Source organism: Phascolarctos cinereus, unplaced genomic scaffold (genome assembly GCF_003287225.1).
Source record: "Phascolarctos cinereus isolate Bilbo 61053 unplaced genomic scaffold, phaCin_HiC Scaffold_4;HRSCAF=312, whole genome shotgun sequence".
Lineage (NCBI taxonomy): Eukaryota > Metazoa > Chordata > Mammalia > Diprotodontia > Phascolarctidae > Phascolarctos > Phascolarctos cinereus.
This window is the reverse complement of record NW_027555847.1, coordinates 148,027,610-148,047,810: the sequence shown is the minus strand read 5'-3', so window position 1 is coordinate 148,047,810 and position 20,201 is coordinate 148,027,610. Positions and strand designations below refer to the sequence as shown.

The 20,201-nt window shown below is 39.7% G+C and overlaps 1 long non-coding RNA gene across 1 annotated transcript; it reads right to left on the bottom strand.

Moving 5' to 3' along the window:
- Positions 1-4,603: 4,603 nt before the first annotated feature.
- On the bottom strand, positions 4,604-15,252 carry LOC110214473 (uncharacterized). Its single transcript, XR_002326280.2, has 3 exons — positions 14,750-15,252; positions 13,516-13,634; positions 4,604-4,837 (listed from the first exon to the last, which is right to left on the bottom strand). It is a non-coding gene; the product is annotated as an uncharacterized LOC110214473 (long non-coding RNA).
- Between the last annotated feature and the right edge of the window lie 4,949 nt (positions 15,253-20,201).

Genomic DNA, 20,201 nt, shown 5'->3' with positions numbered 1-20,201 from the left:
GCCACATTTGAACTCAGGTCCTCCTGAATCCAGGGCTAGTGCTGTATCCACTGTGCCACCTAGCTGCCCAGAGAGAGGAGAATTTGGAAGCCAGGAGTTCAATTAGAAAATTTTGCAATAATCCTGAGGATACAAAGAAACGCAAAAACAATCCCTGGCCTCCAGGAGGTGAGGAGGTTGTGAACTAGGCTGATAGCCAGCTGTTGGTGGTGGTGGTGGTGGTGGTGATGTCTTCACTTGCAAGTGAATTGGATTTCAGTGAGGCAGAGCTGTGCAGTTATCGGCCTTACTCTCAATTTCAAAGTCAACAGTCCAGTGGCAAGACATAGGTCAAGATGACTGATGACGGCCCCGATATAAGTAGAGAGAAGGGGATGGATGTGAGAGGTGGAGAGTTAGAAATTACAAGAGTTGGTAACTGATTAGACATGTGGTGTAAGGGAAAGGGAAGAGTTGAGTATGCCTCGGTTGTGAATCTGGGACACTGGAAGCATGATGAGTAGGTAGCCAATAGAAACAGGAAAGTTTGGAGGAGAGATGATTTTAGTGAGGGAAGTTAATATTATCAAGTAGCAAATATTGATCTTCACATCACTACTCACTCCCCACACGATCAGTAGTAGCAGAGGGATCTCTTCCCTGTCAAAAAAAAATGGCCCATTTCAAAGAGTCATCAGCTACCTTTCTTCTCACGCTGGTATCAAACGAGATGGCCTCTGATAAAGAAGCCTTTTAGATAGAAGGTACTAAAGTATCTAGGAAGTCTCCAGAAGTGATATGAAGCTAACAGCCAGTAATAGCACTTGGGGAACATGAAGTCTGACTGCATTACTGGGTGTCATTTTTTTAACTTTGATTGTTGTGTAATTTCAAGCATTTCCTCTAAGGAAAATTAAACTGATTCAGCTGTCAGCAAGCAGAAACTTTTTAAATATATGCAGGGCTGTCTTCTTCACCTCACGGTCAACACCAGCCAGCACCAGCTAACACCGACAACCATCAAGTCCTTCCCATGGGAAAACAGCAATCAGGAAAAAGATCAGAATACTAGATTTATATCCCTAGTAGAAAAGTTCAAGAAGAATCTAGCTAAATGATTGCTCTCCATGCTCCTACTTTTGAAAATCCTGGGGCACATTCTTCATCTCTCTTCTGTTAATGTTTCACTCTAGCCTTTTCTTTATTAGCTTTCTAATCCAACCCGGCTTCTCCATAGACTTGGTCATTTTTCCATTAAAAAAAAGTGGTCTTTCTTGGAAACTGTGCCATACAGATTCCAATCAGAATGTTGTTCCCCCAAATAATGACAATAGCTGACATGCATTTCATTTGCAGGGTATCTCCCTTGAGCCTCGAAACAACTCCGGATACTGCAGATATTTTTGTGCCCATTCTACAGAAAAGGAAATTGTCTTTCTGTCTTTGAGTTTGTCCATGGCAAATGCCAGACAACAGAGATATAAGTCCCAAGCTTATAAAATTGCACCTCCCAAAATGGCCATTGTTAAGTGTCAGTTTCCACCATGCCTTTCAACTCTATGGAAAGGGATGTCCCACTGGAAAGACCACATAAGTAAAATAATGATTCTGAAAACTTCAGACCTTACTCAATGGAATCACATAAAGTGAAATGTCACAAATGAATGAAGGCAAATGAGAGGGTTATTTTTATAGAGTGCAAATGCTACAGGCAATATATCCATTTTGCTTTATTTTAAGAAGGAAATGTGAACCATAATTATATAAAATATTTGTCTTTGTAATTGCTTCCCAACCAAGTATCAAATTTCATTGAAATCTGATAAAATTGCAGACAATATGCCCATTTGGAAATTTCCATCAAGCCATAATTTTATTTCAAGATGGTTGACTCACAAATTAAACTTTTTTTATTGTATCTAACTTGGAAGAGGAGTAATCTAATTTGATCAGGCTCTGAAATTTCCCTCTGGCAGGAAACTCCTGATCTTCCACCCCTCCCAAGCCCTCTAACCTCCTGGATTGCTGTTCATCTTCATTTTAATCTCCAGTCCCTTGATACATACCTATTCTCCTATTATACCTGCTCTGACTTCTCTTATCTCACTGTATACTCCTAATATTGTGGTCAGAATTTTAATAAAACTTTTTCCTCAAGCAATGGGGAGCCACAAAAACTTTTTGAATAGGGTAAGGGGAACAATGTGTGACGTGATCAAGCCTATCCTATGTGTAAATAAGATTACTTTGGCAGCGATGTGAAGGCAAGACCAGTTAAGAGGTTCTAATGTGCAAACTATTTCCAAATGACAGCAAGATGAACCGAGCAACCTCTAAAGTTCCTTCTAGCCCTGACATTCCATGATTGCTTATACTTCTTTTTTCTCCATTTGATATGATACTTGAAAGAAAATGCCTTGGAGGTGGAAAGAACTAATTTTTTTTGTGCAACATTTGATGATTTCCAAAAGATCAAACGGCTTCCAAATATTTACAATTAAAAGCACTATCTTGAATCTGATCCAGATTCCGGAAGTAGGGAGGGTGAAAGTGGATGGTGGTTTTGAGGGACTTTTTAAAACTTTTCACAGTTTTTGAATGCACCTATTGGATGCATCCTGAACTAAGCCCCCATGATTTTCTTTCCTTCCCAAGTAAACAAAAAGACATTCTTCATTGAGTAGAGAGAATCTTGCCTCAAGTAATACTTATTCTGTCTTTAGAGTCCGACCTGAGCATGAACTTGGCCAAATGATAGAGTATTCCAAAGCCAAAGGTGATAGGGCAACAATTTCACTCTTTATTGAGTTGTGGCTCTAAAAAAAATTTCAACAAAGGCCCACTGAATAAGCACACCACTGAAGGAAGCTGGTTCATGATGCTTTGGATGATTACACATCACTCGGCCTTATCCCAAAGAGCTGTGAAACAGGAATCTTTTGCGAAGCTCTTGACTAGAATTTGTCTTGCTTACTTTTGGTGTGGCAGATATTACATTTCTTTTTAGGAAAAATTAACATTAATAAGGAAAGTAGCCAAATGGAGGTCAAACAAGAAATTTAGAAATTATTATTTGTATCCTTAGCACCTAAAACAGTGCCCTAGCAACTTTTTTATTTTATCAGAACTGTGATTTCTTGATGTGGGAAACACCTGGTGAAGAACATCTAGGAAAGCAGATCAGTGCCTTCTCTGTAATTTGTAGTCTTAAGGAATAGCCTGGGAAACTGAGAGGTTAGTGACTTGCCCAGAGTCACAACATTTGTGTCAAAGGCAGGTTAAATCCAGGTCTTCCTGGCTACAGGTCAGATTTTCCACCCGTTAAGTCAAGCTGCCTTTCATCCTGTACATATTAAGTGTTTAATAAATATTTATTTAATTGAATGAAATTGATTTGAGAAAAGACCCAAGAATTTTGACGACTTAGCTGAATCATCAGCTAAATTTGAATGGTGAATCTTATGGAAAGGAACCATTGAAGAGGGAGCATGGTATGGATGAAAGAGCACTGACACTGGAGTCAGAGGACCTGAGTTCAAATTCTGCCTCTGATGATTACTATCTATGTAACCTTAGACTAGTCTCTTAATCTACCCTGGGCCACCATTCCCTCCCCTATAAAATGAAGAGTTTGGATTGGATGACCTCTAAAATCTGTTCCATTTCTAGTTGTACAATGAAAAGTATACTGGCTCTGGGATCAGAAGACCTGGGTTCAAACCTTGCCTCTGAAGTTTACCACTTGCATGACCTCAAACAAGTAACTTATATTCTCTGGGCCTCAGTATTCTCATCTGTAAAATGAAAGGATTGCATTCGATGGCTGTACATCTACGATCACATGATATACGTACCTATGCCCAAGTCTATATTTCATGTTGTTTGGTGTTATTCAGTCATTTCAGTCACATCCAACTCTTTGTGACCCCATTTGGGGTTTTTTTGGCAGAGATACCAAAGTGGTTTGCAATTTCCTTCTCCAGCTCATTTTACGGAGGAGGAAACTGAGACAAACAAGGTTAAATGACTTGCCCAGAGTCACAGAGCTAGTAAGTATCTGAGGCCAGATTTGAACTCAGGTCTTCCTAACTCCCAGCCTGGAACTCTAGCCACTCAGCTCAAAAATCACATTAGATAATGCTTATAACTTTCACCTTAAAAAGATACTCCTGCCTTTAGTTATGAGTTAGTATGGAAATTACAAGTTCCTGGAGGGCAAGAATCATGTGCTATCTGTCTTTACCTGTCTCCCAGTGCCTAACACAACATACTGCACATAGCAGGTTCTTTATAAATGTTTGACAAAAGTATAGGCCCAAGAGTGATGAAAGTTGATGATTGTGGTCAATCCCAGACTGGCTTCTCTCTCTTTTATCGCCACTCCTGTCCCCACCCCACCCCACCCCCCTTAATCCTATATCGATGCTGTTTTCTCTGTACACATATGAGCAATCTACCCAGCACACATCAGAACTATACCTCCACACACATTTAGACAGTCAGCTTCCTTAGTGTAAGACAGTGGAGGTAAAGTTAGATAATAGTTCATGAGGAAACGATCTATACAGTTTTAAGAAATGAGTAGAGGTTATAAAAAAAATAAAATTTAGACTTGATATGGGGGAAAAAATCTTAATAATTAGATTTATTCAAAAAGTAGAACAGGATGGTTGAAGACATGGTGGGTTACCCCTCCTTGGAGATCTTCAAATGGAGACTAGATGACCATTTGCCAGGCATATATAGTGAGGATTCTTCTCAGGTATGGGTTAAAGACAACACAGCTGCTTAGGTTCCTCCTAAGTTCCATGATTCCGTGATTCTTCTGGCAGTCTAGAAGTGGTTTGACCCAAAAATACTATAAAAATGAGAGAGAATATGTGTGTGTTTTTATTGTATATATGTATGAGTGTGGGTATACACAGGCTTATGGTAAAGTGGGAAGAGTAGAGAGTAAAGTGGGTTGGGTTGGGAGTCAGAAGACTTGCATTCTAGTCTCAGATCTACCAAAAATTAACTTTGTGACTTTGGACAAGTCATTTCATCTTCTGAGGTTTAATTTCTTCACCTATAAAATGGGAATTTTAAGAGAGACGGTTTAACGCTACTCATTCCAACACAAATTTACAAAATACCTACTATGTACAAGGCATTGTGTGTGGTACAAGAAGTAGAAAGACAAAAATAAAATAATTCCTTCCCTTAAAAAGCTTGCAAACCAAGGGGATGTAATATCTCATCATCCCATTCAATTAGTTCTAACTGAAAGTGCTACCCTCAACCCTTTGCTCACTTCCCATTAAGAATTTTTGCATGTGGAGCAATGTGGAGCACTGGAACCGTGCCCTCCAGGGTAGGGTTTGAAGGAACAAGGTGAGCTAGAGGAGCTATTCATGCTAACCTGCCACCTCATAGGTTCCTATTTGTTTTTGGTTTTGTTTTTGTTTTTTTGGCTAGGCAATGGGATTAAGTGACTTGCCCAGGGTCACACAGCTAGTAAGTGTTATGTGTCTGAGGCTGGATTTGAACTCAGGTCCTCCTGAATCCAGAGCCAGTGCCCTATCCACTGAGCCACCTAGCTGCCCCATGTAGATTCCTATTTTAACCAATTATTCTTATTAACTATGTGCTAAGGTTTGATGTTTCCAATGCCAGCGAAGGACCACAAGTGTGTTACTTGTGCTACATTGTGCTACAATGAAGGACTACAGAACCCTCTAAATCTGATAAAGAATTGTAAATGCTGGGGCAAACTCCCAGTAACTGCACCCTAGTTTCAGTTCAGCCTCCAAAGCCAACAAGTTGCTTAGTTTATTTAACTGAACATCTACAATACCTCTCAAAGCCATCCTCTTCTATCTACTCTTAGGGTTACCATCCTAGGTCATCCACTCTTTACTAACTTTCTAAGCTATTATAATAGAAGCTAGGTGGTACAGTGGATAGAGTAATGACCTGGAGACAGTAAGACTTGAGTTCAAATCCAGCCTCACTCACTCACTATCTGTGCAACCCTAGACAAAGCATTTAACCTCTCTGCCTCAGTTTCACTAAAATGAGGATAATAATAGCAACTACCTCCTACAGTTGTTTTGAGGATAAGATGAGATAATATTTGTCAAACACTTCGCAAACCTTAAAACACTATTATTATTAATAGTGGACTATAATGGAATAGTAGACTATAATAGTGAAATAATAAATAATAGTCCTGGTTAGTTTTTCTGCTTCCTATCTCCTCTCCAGTCTATCCTTCCCACAATTCCTAAAGCATCGGTATGAGCATGTCACTTTCCTCCTGAAAAAGCTTCAGGTTCTTCTCATTGTCTCTAATATAAAATATAAAACTTCTCAACTGAGCATGTAAGACCTTCCATAATGTGGTTCCAACATATGTTTCCAGCCTTATTTCCTATTACCCCCTTATAACTCCATTTCATTCATTTGATGTCTCAGCTAAACCAGAATATAGGTACAAGCTATTCCCTGACCTTGACATTCCCATTTCCTGCCTGTCTGCCATCTTCCAAGTCTGAAATGCATTCCCTTCTCATATCCAGCCTGAACAATCTTTACCCGCCTTAAAGGTTCAGCTCATGTACTACCTCTTCCATAAAGCCTTCCCTGATCCGTGCCCCCCCTCCCGCCCCAGTACTAATAATAAAGGAAAGAAGACTTCTCTTTAGCAGATTGGACTCTGAATCACAGGGATTAGTGGAGCAGCAGGTAGGAGTTTCCTAGACACATCAGTTTATCTGGTCCCCCACCCTACTGGGTCTTGTGAGGATAAAGGAGAGATTATATAGGGGGACTATGTCACTGGTTTCCATTGTATGTTCTCTCTGTAAACATAAAGGATCTTGACTAGAGAAGGTGGGAAGTTTATGCTAGATGATTGAGTTAGCAAATACTTAATGACTGAGTCCCCAGGAGCCAAATTGAACTCATTCACAATGCCAGCTTTATGACCTTCTTGGCCTTAGGAGGGAAGATAGAATAGCCATGGAGTCCCTGCAAATATTCATGGCAGCTCATAGGACTGGAAAATAAAGGCATCTTTTGATCCCAGGCTATGTTTACAGACCCTTTTGTTCCCCGGTCAGTGGAAGGTAACCCTTAGTTCTAGAGTCTTATGTGAATGGAGGATAGAACAATAGCAGAATCTTCTCCTGCTTGTATTAATGGTAGCCCACAGGGTAGGACAGTGATGGCTCCCTTTGATGACTTGTCCTGACAGTCATCATTTTGAGATCATCCGTATGAAACATGCTCGTTTTAAATGGGCCACTTTAGGTGAATGCGTGCTGAATATTGTATTCAGGGGAAAAAATTACATTAAAATATTTAATCTGGAATTCATATTATTTTCACCAATTCTCTACAATATTTTTTAAAGGAAACCACCCATAACAATAACTTCCTAGTCATGGGTTTGTGCCATGTAGAAGCGTTGTTCCTCCTGAAATATAAATTAACCATTCTGATAAATAATCAAATAAAAAACTAAGAAAGGTGGTTTTGTAACACAAGTAGTACACCTATAATTAAGACTGGTCTCCTATTGTACTACACTCTACTAGCTCTTAAGATGAGAATGGATGAGAAAAATAGAGGGGGAAAGGGTTTCAGGAGGAAAATGACATGCTCATCGTTGTGCTTTAGTAAGGAGAGTTCCTAAGTGATTATAAGGAGACGTAGGTATGGATGAAGAAAATGAAACGAGACCCATTGGTGATTGTGAGGACCTTAGTGAAAGTAAATGTCGTCAAAGGGTGAGTGAGAAGCAGAAAAAGCTGGGACATGTCTTATGGGCAAATACAGGAAGAAAAAAAGTAGATGGAGGTAAGGAAATTCTTAGGATGACCAGGCAAGAGCAGAAAGGCAGGGTGTTATAGGTTCATAGGTAAACAAGGAACAAGGCAAAAATCTCAAATAAAGGATTGAAATCTAGGCTCTGCCACCTAGCACTTCTGTGATCTTTAGCAAATGGCCTCCTTTTGACCATATATTAGAAAGAATGAGGAGACTGGACTAGATGACCCCTAAATATGTGAAACCATGACATGATGTTAGTTTTGGTGATCATAGATTTAGGAAATTGATGACTGATGCTATTTTCTCCACAAAAAATGTCATAGAACTTCTTGTCCTTTGTTTTCGAAGAGGACCAATGACATCACTGAATTATGTCTTGACTCATTCTTGAATTGGATTTAAGCGAGGCAGAGTTGCATGAAGTCATCAGCCTCACTCTCTCTTCCAGAGTCATCCAAGTCCAATGGCAAGACAAAAGTCAAGAGGACTGGCGATGGCCCAGGATGCAGGAGATGACCTTGGCATCTTCAATCTCTGACCAAGCTCTACATTCTCCACAGCACCTGCTTCAGTTGCCTTTGGCTATTGAAATAAATTGTTCTCATCTGCCCATTTCACCAGGGGAAGTCTTCACATGCTTGGGGTAGACATCCCCCTGACTCTCTGATCAGTTTGAGGCCTGTTCATTATCCTCAACCTAGTTTGGCCCATCTGCCAACGTGATTTTACCAGGGCATGGCCTCCGCACACATTACAGCTTCTTGGAACCCTCGATGAGAGGTGAGTGCCGGGTAGACACCAAAGGTGGAGCCCTGGAAAGGGAGGTGCTAGTCCTCCCTGAACACCCCCATACACCCCAATATTGACATTATTACAGTATCTCAGAGCTAGAAGCAATCTTAGGAGATCATCTAAATCACATGACTTGTCACAAATCCTAAGCCACAAGTCAAATCATGTCACTCCACTGCTCAAAACTCTCCAATGTCTCCCTATGGTCTCCAGGACAAAACACACACTCCTCAGCCTAGCATTTAAAGTTCTCCACCATCTGATCTCAATCTACTTTTTCAGACATCTCCTATTACTCAAATACTACATGTTGCAGCCAAACCGTAACTGTTCTCTAAACTCAACATTCTCTGTTCTTTCTACAATGCATTTTTACTGGCTTGTGTGCCTTGCATAGAAAGCACTCCATACTCCCTGCTACCTCCTGGAATTCTTAGTTCTCTTCAAATTTCAGCCCAGTTGCCACCTCTTGCAAAACACAGCCCCCTCATTAGTGTTCTTTCTGCTCTCAAAATTTACCTTGTATCAACCTACTTGTATAAATATTATATCCCTCAGTAGAAAGTAAACTCATTGAAAGCAAAGATTATCTAGCTTGTTTCTTTGTATGTCCCCATCCCATAGGGATAGCGTCTTGCACATGCTAGGTACTTAACAGTTATAGAATTGAGCAAAATTGAGTTGAATCTAATCCAAACTTCTCATTTTTCAGATGAGTCAATTAGGAACTTGTAATATCTGGATTTTTCCATCACAAGCATTCAAAACATTTTTGAATGTCATGTGACTCACCCGATGAGTTTTATGAGTTCTAGCCTAGCCCTGTGCTTCTGGCAGGTTAGCACTGAACCCCATCTCAGACAGAGCTGCCCATATTTTTACCCTTAAAGATCTCCGAGAAAACGCAATCTACCGAACCCTTTTTTTTATTCAGTGGGCTGTTCCAATGTTTAACAACCCTCTCAAGGAGATCTTTCTTTCTTCCTTTCTTATGTCTAATCTAAATCCTTTTCCTCCTGTGCTGCCTTCTACAGAAATGAAATACTTTGACTACAAAACACTTTTTATACTTAAAACTAGTTATTAACTCAGCTTCCTCTTCTCTGCCATAATCCTTTAACCTTTCTACAGAGGTCTTATTTTCCATTATTTCCATTATTTTTCATTGCTATTCTTTGGTGCCCTCTTCAATATCTCCACATTTCTTTAAATGCAGTAGCTAAAACTGGATATAGTGCCATAATATAGACCTGAGCTGTATTAAGTGTGGTAGACAAATCACTCACTAGTGTTTTCATATCTCATAGCTTAATGTAGTAGAAGGAGTAGTGAACAAACCAGGAATCTGGAGCCCTGGTTTCTAATCCAACCTCCCCTATTAACCATATGAGCTTAGACACGTTATTGCATGGTCTTCATTTTCTTTTGCTATCAAAGGGAGTTAATATGACTGCCCAGATGATGGCATGTATTTTGAAGGAAAACTATAAAGCTTGTCCATTAGTAGGTATGTTTGGGACAGATCACACAGATGGACAAGGAGCTTGGCCCAGAACCAAACAAGGAGAAGAGGTCAGGAAGGATGGATTACCTTCAGAAACTGCAAAACTTTTCTAGTGATCCCAGGCTTCTCCCAGAAACAAAAGCCTATGGTAATGGACAAACTGGATAGGCATCATGAAGGGCTCACAAGTGAAGAGAGGACAGATGAATATTTGAGCAGCCCTCATTTTCCTAGGGTGGTTGTAAGTATATTGGAATACTTAATATTGTGAAGGTAAATTGAGTAGTAAATGGAAAGTATAAATATATGACATAAATATATAATACCCCTACTATTAAATTCCAGTATGAGGATATTTATTTCAATACTTCAAGGGTCCATTTTTTTTTAACTTGTGTGAATCCTCCCTCCACAAATACAGATTTCAACTCCTCCAAGCCTTAGTAGGTAGTCTCTTGTAATTAACAGGAGCAGAAAAATTCATCACCTGGTGACCGAGTCTCTGATAATGACACTTTGTCCTGGAACTGTAATCAGTCAATACCTCTATAGCTACTGGAAAGTGTTGGTCAATACACTCTCATAGGGCTCCATTCATATCACCATAATTTTCCAAACCAAAGTTCCTCTCCCTGGCCACTAGATGAGTTGTCTCCTCCTATTACAAGGTAAGCTACTCAAGGGAAGGAACTGTCTCTGCTTGGTTATTTATATTCCCACCACTTAGCACAGAGCTCAGAACATAGTGATTAATAAAGGCTTTTCATTTATTCACAGATAGGGAAAGGGGAAGGAAATAAACTTTTATATAGTACCTACTATGTGTCAGGCACTGTGCTAAGTACTTTACAAATATTAGCGCATTTGATCCTCACAACAACTCTGCAAATTAAGTGCTGTTATTACTCACATTTTTATAATGGTGGAAACTGCGGCAAACAAAAGTTGAGTGATTTGCCCCGGAGTCACACAGCTAGTAAGAGACCTGATCTAAATTCAGATCTTTCTGACTCCAGCCCCAGTGCTCTATCTGCTGTGCAATCAAGAACATTAAGTGCTTCTCACATGCCAGGCTGAGATAAGCACCGGGGACATAAAAAAAAGCCCCTGTCCTCAGGGGCTTTCTAAAGTACATAGTTACAAAAGTACATTCACACAAATCATCTCTTTTGATCCTTCCAACATCCCCGTGGGATAAATAGTGCAGGCATTAGTATCCCCATTTTGTATATGGAGAAACTGAGGATCAGAGTGGTAAAAAGATTTGCCAAAAGTCACAGATCTATCAAGTGCGAGAGTGAGGGCTCAACACCAGGTCTTCTGGCCCCATGCTCAGGGCTTTTTCCTACTGTTCCTGTCGCCAAATATCACCTCCTTCTAAATGACTTGCATGATGCCATAAATTCCTTTCTTTTCCCTCTGTATGAGTCCTTATATCAAAAGAAAAAAAAAGCCCTTGGGAGAGATAACGCCTTAAGTCTTAGGAAATAGGAGAAAAGGCTCTGAGAAGGAAAAAGTCTGTTGTCAGAAACAAGCTCTAGAATGTTGCCTTGCTGGGCCCTCCAGTGAGATCTACGTAACACAGAACAATTGAAAACAAACCCAAAACATAGTGTTGTCCTCCATGCAGAAGGTTCATTATTTCTAGTTAGGGTTTAAATTTCTCATTGACCATCAAGATCAATCATATCCTCCCACCCCTACTCAATAACCTCCAGGGGCTCCCTATTACCTCTAGAATCAAATGCCTCTGTTTGATACTTAAAGCTCAGCCCAACTTGGAAGCCAACTCTTTTTTAAAAATCTTTTCTTTCCAGTATTCTTACCCATTATTCTCCTCTACACACTTTACAATCCTAACTTACTTGCTGTTTCTCTTACATGAAGCTCCAGTTACCGTCTCTGTGCTTTTGTATAAGCTCTCCCCTATTCTTGGAAGGCTCTCTCTCCCCTTAGCTCATTGTTACCTCTGTGACAGCTAGCGCACAAGCTAGCCAAAGCCAAAAGGCCCTGTGGTATCTGCCAAGTCCCACATGGGGCTTCTGGCTGTCAGTCACTCCTTGCTTCAACTCTTTTGTGGTGGTTCCAGTTTCTTACATCAGTCTAGAGGTATGCCTGCATTTTCCAATCCAAAATATTATGTTTTATATGACACCTTCCCATCCCCCTGGACACTCAGATGAAATTCAGTTTTATGCTGATAGCAACAATCCAAAGTGCTTTTATGATGCCCTGAAGTCTAGTTATGGGCCAAAGACCTATGGTGCATCTCAACTACTCAGCACTGATGGAATCACATTGATTAGTGATGAGGACATGATCCTGGAGAGATAGGCTGAACACTTTCATAGTGTTCTCAACAGACCATCATCAATCAATGCTGAGGCCATTGACTATTTATGTCAGGTTGAAATCAATCCCTCTCTACCAAAATTTCCAATTGAAAAAGAGGTTTTGAATACTATTTGTCTCCTCTTGTGTGGCAACGTGTCTGGAGAAGTTCATCAGTATTTTATATCAATTTCATGATGTTACGCTCGCCTGGGTTCTGCATAATGGATGATGCTGTCACGCTTTCCCAGTCACCAATGGAGTGAAGCAAATCTGTGTGCTTGTTCCCATGCTTTTTAGCATGATATTTTCAGCAGTGTTGTCAGATGCCTTCAATGAGGATGAGCATGACATCAATGTCAGCTACTGTACTGATGGTAAATTATTTTACTTGAAAAGGTTACAAGCCAAGACGCAAATAGAGGGAGAGTTGGTGCATAATTTTTTGTTCAGAAATGATTGTGCATTTAATGCAGCCTCTGAAGCTGAGATCCAACAAAGTATGGATCAATTCTCTGCTGCCTGTGCTAATGTCGGCCTAACAATGAACATCAAGAAAACACAGGTGCTCCATCAGCCAGCACCACACCATCTATACATGGAACCATCAGTTACAGCAAGTGGAGAAGTTTTGAATACTGTGGATAAGTTCACTTACCTTGGCAGTGTACTTTCCAGGGACGTACACATTGATAATAAGGTTGATGTACTCGTTGCCAGAGCTAGCTCATTGTTTGGGAAGTTTCAAAGGAAAGCATGGAAGAGAAGAGTTATTAGACTGCCTACCAAACTAAAGGTCTACAGAGCTATTGTGCTGATTTCATTGTTGCATGCCTGTGAAACCTGCACAGCATACCAGTGCCATGCCAGGAAACTGAATCACTTCCATTTGAATTGTCTTAGGAAGAGTCTGAATTTCGCCAGGCCAGATAAAGTACCACATAATGAGATCCTTTCTTGAGCTAAACTGCCAAGCATTCAAACTCTACTGAAGACAGCACAACTCCAATGGGCTGGCCACATTGTTCAAATGCCAAACATATGCTTGCCTAAAAAACTATTTTACAAAGAATTCATGCAAGGAAGGTACTCACGTGGTGGCCAGAAGAAGTTATACAAGGACACTCTGATGGTCTCTCTGAAGAACTTAGGAATCGATTGCGCTAGCAAAGGATAACCAGCATGGTGTACCCACATCAAAGAAGGTGCTGGGCTGTATGGGCAAAGCAGAATTGCAGTAGATCAAAAGAAATGTGAGATGCACAAATGTTCACATGGACTATTTGTGCCTGGCCTTGGTAGAACATTCCAAACTCACATTGGTCTGATCAGCCACAGTCAGACACACTGTAACTAGACTCCAACATAGTGATGTCATTTTGGTCCTCTTCAAGAATGAAGGACAATAACCACTACCTGCCCATGTTTCATTAAGAGTCATTTAAGAAGGCATTTATGAAGCAGCTAGGTGATTCAGTGGATAGAGTGCTGGGTCTGGAGTCAGGAAGACCTGAGTTCAAGTTTGGCCTTGAGTACTGACTGGCTATGTGACCTTGGATAAGTCATTTAATCTCTGTCTGCTTTGATCTACTGAAAAAGGAAATGGAGAAGCAAACCACTCCAGACAGTATTGGTCTACTATGGTTGGTGGGGTCACAAAGAGTTAGACAACTACCATTCCTCTGGCCACTCCCATTTGTCTTTTACCTAACCATGTTTCATTAAGGATCATTTAAGAAGACATACTATTTAAAAAGCTTTAATTATAATAATAAAAATAATTCACATCACGTTAATATCGCTACATCCAATGTACATATTCCCAGTCTTTTTGGTACCTGTATCAATATCAACTCCCCCCCATCCCCTCCCTCCCATTTGAAGTGGGCTAGCAGATTGTTCCAAGTTCTAAAGGCTTTGTGATGGACTGTGTTTCTGTCATCCAAGGACCTGACTAAGTTCAGATCAGCTCATAGCCAAAAGTCTGACCACCAGTTGGTTCATCTTTTTCATCAGCAGTAGCTCACAAAGATCCTCTTCTGAGGCTCATGTGGTTCCAAAGTCCTCTAATTAGGAAGAACTCATCAGATTACTGGTTTGTGCCACCAAACCCCACTTCCGCATTTACAATGGGCTTTACATCTGAATCCATTTCTTTCGCTGATGCAGGAAGATGAAGGAGAAATGTACTGAAGCACATTTGGATATGAAAAAATGGGAACCAACTCTTTTTTTTTTTAATTCTGCCAGTGGTGGACAGCTGCATTAAGGCTGCTATGATGAATAGAAACATACAGAGCTATGATGAAGTTTTGATTAACTTCTTACCCAAATAGCCTCTGGAAAGGGAGTGAAGGAAATCCTTTACTTTGAAATCTCATTCAGGCTGATGCTGAGCACTGAAAAAAAAAAACAGTTCACTTTGAGGGCTATGTGAATAGGAAGATAAAAAAGTATGTGCCCAGTGGTAGAGTAAATGTCTGTTGTATGATCTGGGAAGAATAAGAGAGGTCCTTTCCAGTTCCAAAAATCTCCAGTCTCCCACTGGCCAAAAGATGAAGATCATAAAAAGAAAAAATATTAGAAAAATACTCAGTGATGAATTCCAATGCCTTCATTTAGACAGGAGGAATCTAGTACTTGAAATCATTACCCTCCTAAAAACAATCTAGATGATCTCAAGAACTGACATCAATTTAGCTGTCCAATTCACAAGGTGACTTCTCAACCTTCTTTAAAATGCAAAACTCAAAGAAGCTAAATAACTCATCCAAGGTCATACAATTAGAACTGAAAGTCCTAGAAATCAATATTAAGTCTTCAAAAACAGGTACCCTACATCATGCTGTCTTGCAATATTCAAACCACCTCCATTGTGTAAAGATCTTTGTAGTTGGGTATTCCATTGTGATCAAGTTAAATATCTCTATATATGATATACATATGTATTTGCTATTTACCAGTACCAAAGAGATATCACCATGATAAGTACAGGGTGTTTGTGTATGTGTCTACACACAGAATATATATACTGTACTGAACACGTATATACTGAACCTACATCTACAGAATTCAGTTAAAATTATATTAAAACCTAGCTAAGTATACATATATACACATACATACACATATATGCACACACATGTACATATATATGCATACATATATTTATATTACAGCCTTACAATTTATACATATACACATACATACACACTCTTAGCTAGGTTGTAATATATTTTTTTCTGAATTCTTCATCTAAACTCTAATCACTAAAACAGAATACCTGAAAAAACCCAATTTCACAAATCACTCTTAATAATTCATTCCTAGTCTTTGAATGACATAGGAGATTTTTATCCTTTTGATAATAAATGATACATATATTATATATGTGCATGTATAAATATATATATATATATATATATATATATAAAGAATTCAGAGAAAATTATATTGCAACCTAGCAAAGTCTTTGAAAGACAGTGTAATAAAGAGGAAAGAATCCCTGATCTTAAAGCCAGAAGCCTAGGGTTTGAATCCTGACTCTGGGAGTGACTAGATATATGACCCTGGACAAATCACTTGATGTCTCAGAGGCTCAGTTTCTTCATTTGTAAAACAGGGGTATTAACACTTACACTACCTACCCCCACAGGGTTCCTTTGAGGAAAGTCTTTGTAAGCCCTAAAGTGCTATATAGATGAGAGCTACTGATATTTCTTGCCACTGATATCAGCTAGACAGCAAGCACTTTGAAAATAAATATACTTCTGTATTAGACATACTTAGCCTTGCATGTACTTCAGAAGTCTGTGGTTCACCATGGGTTTTGTCAAGACTCCCCAGGATTTCCCTGAATGTAGAAGAGGAAGTAATCGACAGGACCAGGGTAACATCTTGGCCACTCACCAATAGCAAAGGTACATCACCATGGTAAGTACGGTATTGCTTTACACACTAGCAATAAGCTTCAAGTTCTCTGGAGGAAAGTGCTTTGTATGGGAGGAATGTATTAATATACTTTGATTTTTCACTTATAATCATGCTGGCAGTAATAAATGGAAGTTGACAACGCAATTCGTTTATTCATTTGTTCAATCATATTTTGATAAAATGCAGATTCCCTAGTTTGGCACATAAAGCCTATCATAGATTGGCTCCAGTTTACGTTACTTTTCTGGGCTTATTCCATGTTATTCCTCTTCGAACACCTTCCTTTCCAGCCAAACTGGTCTACTTGTGACTCCCCAAATCCAGCATGCCAGTTCCTACTTCCATGCTTTCACAAAACTGTAAGAAGATCATAAATGCAGGGTTGGGAACTCTATTTCTACTTCCTTTTTTTTTTTTTTTACAGATAAAGGGACCGACATCTAGAAATGTCAAGTGGTTTGCCTAAGGTCACACAGATAGTAAATCGTTCTATAGAGCATGGAATACAAACAATGCTTCTTCATTTCCACTTCTCTGATTCCTTCGTTTCTTTCAAGGCTCAACTCAGGTGGCACCTCTTACAGGAAATCTTTCCTGTTAGTGTTCTCTCCTTCTTCAAAAACAAGGAAGGAAGGAAGGAAGGAAGGAAGGAAGGAAGGAAGGAAGGAAGGAAGGAAGGAAGGAAGGAAGGAAGGAAGGAAGGAAGGAAGGAAGCAAGGAAGGAAGGAAGAACAAAAGGAAGGAAGGAAGAACAAAAGGAAGGAAGAAAAGCGAGGAAGGAAGAAAAGGAAGGAAGGACAGAAGGAAGGAAGGGAAAAAAGAAAAGGAAAGAGGAAGGGAGGGAAGGAAAGAGAGAGAAGGGAGGAAAAGAAAGAAGGAAGAAAGGTGAGAGATGAAAGAAAGAAAGAAAGAAAGAAAGAAAGAAAGAAAGAAAGAAAGAAAGAAAGAAAGAAAGGAAGGAAGGAAGGAAGGAAGGAAGGACAGAAGGAAGGAAGAAAAGGGAGGAAGGAAGAAAAGGAAGGAAGGACAGAAGGAAGGAAGGAAGGAAGGGAAAAAAGAAAAGGAAAGAGGAAGGGAGGGAAGGAAAGAGAGAGAAGGGAGGAAAGAGAGAGAAGGGAGGAAAAGAAAGAAGGAAGAAAGGTGAGAGATGAAAGAAAGAAAGAAAGAAAGAGAGAGAGAGAAAGAAAGAAAGAAAGAAAGAAAGAAAGAAAGAAAGAAAGAAAGAAAGAAAGAAAGAAAGAAAGAAAGAAAGAGAGGAAGGGAGGGAGGGAGGGAGGGAGGGAGGAAGGAAGGAAGGAAGGAAGACTTTAACTGTAGACTTTAGTAAATCTATCCTGTAATAAACTGCATATAATTACTGGATTCCAAAAAGTGAGGCATCAGACTGAATGTGTTTGCTCTGTCCTGCGGAGTCCATCAATCACTCATTTCCGTTTTCCCAAAGACCTGCTAGGTGAGTATCACAGAACTCCATACACAGGTTTGTGATTCTCCATCCCTCTTTACTATCGAAAAAACAAAACAAAACAAAACCCAAAAAGGTGGAAAGGAGAGGCAAAACACTGGTGGAAAGAGCAACCTTAAAGCAGAGACACAAACCAATAAAAGCAAGTAAGTTCTGTGTCAAGGCCGCCACGGAGTCTTAAACCCAGGCCCAGTGTGCTTTGATATTGCAGAAGCACATATGGTCTTCCATTAAAGGGTCTCAGAGCAGTGGGCAATGTTACCATACCATATGTGCTGATTGGAACAATGGGGCTGATTTATGTTAGTGTGTGCAGGGCTTTTTCTTTGTATTTCATCTTGTTATTTCAAAAGAGAAATGTGCTGGTAGATTTATTCTGCCATTAGAAATGGGTTTCCTAGAGTTTGTTTGTTAGTTTGTTTAAGCTGAGAGTTTCCAGTAAGACAAAGCAGTCCTGTACCCTATAAGGGCTTGGAGAAAGCTCAAGGTTCCTGGTGCTCCTTCAAGTAGAAGCAGTTTCTTTCCCACTTCATCAGCTTCACACTAAATCTGTGAGAGCAGGGAAAATGTATCTTTTTGAGTTCAACAATCATTTGTTAAGCACCTAGTGTATGCAAAGCATATAGAGAGGTGGTACTTTGGTTAGAGTGTGGGCTTAGAGGCAGGAAGATTACTAACTAATTCAAATCCTGCCTCAGACACTATTGTTGGACCATGGTCAAGTCACTTAGCCACTATCTGCCTCAGTTTCCTCAGCTGTAAAATGAGGGATTTAATAGCCTCTAAGGTCCTTTCCAGCTCTAAATGTATGATCCACCATGCTGGGTGCTAGGGACATGAAGATGAAAATGCAGCAGTCCCTGTGTCCAGGGAACTTGGGGATGTGACATGTACACAGATAAACGTAATACAAGGTAATTTGAGGGGCGAGAGAGCACTAAGGTGGAAGAGAAGAAAGGAGAATCAGGAAAAATTTCCTGGAGGAGGTGACACCTAAGCCATGCTAAAGATTCTGCCAAGTATAGACAAGAAAGTAGATTTCAGATATAGGAGGTAGGTTGTGAAAATGCATAGAGGTAGGAGATGATGATGATGATGGTGATGGATAGTGATGATGATAGCATATGTATGGTGCTTTAAAATTTGCAAAGCACTTTATAAATGTTATCTCATTTTATTTTCATGACAACTCCAGGAGGTAGATTCTACCATTATCCACTCTTCACAGATGAGGAAACTGAGGTAAATAGGGATTATATGACTTGAACAGGGTCACACAGTTAGTAAGTGCCTAAGGCAAGACTCAAACTTAGGTATCCTGACTCCAAGTGCAAATCTCCATTCCTTGTGCCACCAAAGAGTGCAGAGAACAGTTAGTAATCCAGTTTATTCTGGGTCAAGGCTGCCAGAGAGTCTTAAACCCAGGCCCAGTGGAACATGCTGTACATGAAGGGGAATAAGGATAGAAAGGTAGGTTGGAGCTGAGTGTAGAGAGCATTGAATGCCAGAGTTAAGCATTTGTATTTTAGCATATTAAAAATTACATAGGGAGCCCCTAAAGGCTTTAGAACAAGAAAGTGAGGTAATCAGACCTGTGCCTTGAGAAGATCATCTGGCACCTGTGTCAAGAACCATAGTTTAAAATGTCTGACAGATAAATGAATAAATAAAATGTGATCTTCTAAAAAAAAATACATTGGAAAAGAAAGAGCCTGGAAACAGGGAGACTAATTAGGAGAATACTGCAATCGCTTGGACAAGAAGTGATGGTGTCCTGAATTGGGATAGTGAGAGAAGGGAAAAGATTCAAAAGATGCTTTGGAGACAGGTTGGATAGGATTTAGCAAATGATTAGATTTATATAGGAAGAGGAGGTAATGGAAAATGACCTTGAGGTCATGAACTTTGGTGACTGGGTAGATTATGGCACCCTTAATGAAAACAGGGAAATTTGAGGGAGGCTTTGGGGAAAAGATGAGGAATTCCCTTTCTGATATGATGAATCTGAGGTACTGACAAGACATCTAAATGGAGATGATATAGCATAGGCACTTAGAGACACGGAAATGGAGTTTAAAATAAATATCAGTGCTAAATATCTAATGAAATTATATTTTATATTAACATAAATTATTATGTCATATATTTAGCACCATATAGACAGATAGATATATACACAATCATTTATGTAGAGATAACAATTGAACCCACAGTATTGAATCCATGAGATCACCCAAGAAAAGCATATGTACAGAGAAGAGGGCATAGAACAGAGCCTTTTAGTGTTATCCATGCTTAGGTCATGGAAGAGGAATGCTTTGTCACAATTCAGCTTCTTCATCTGTAAAATAGAGACAGGTGGTGATCCAGAAAAAGAGCCTA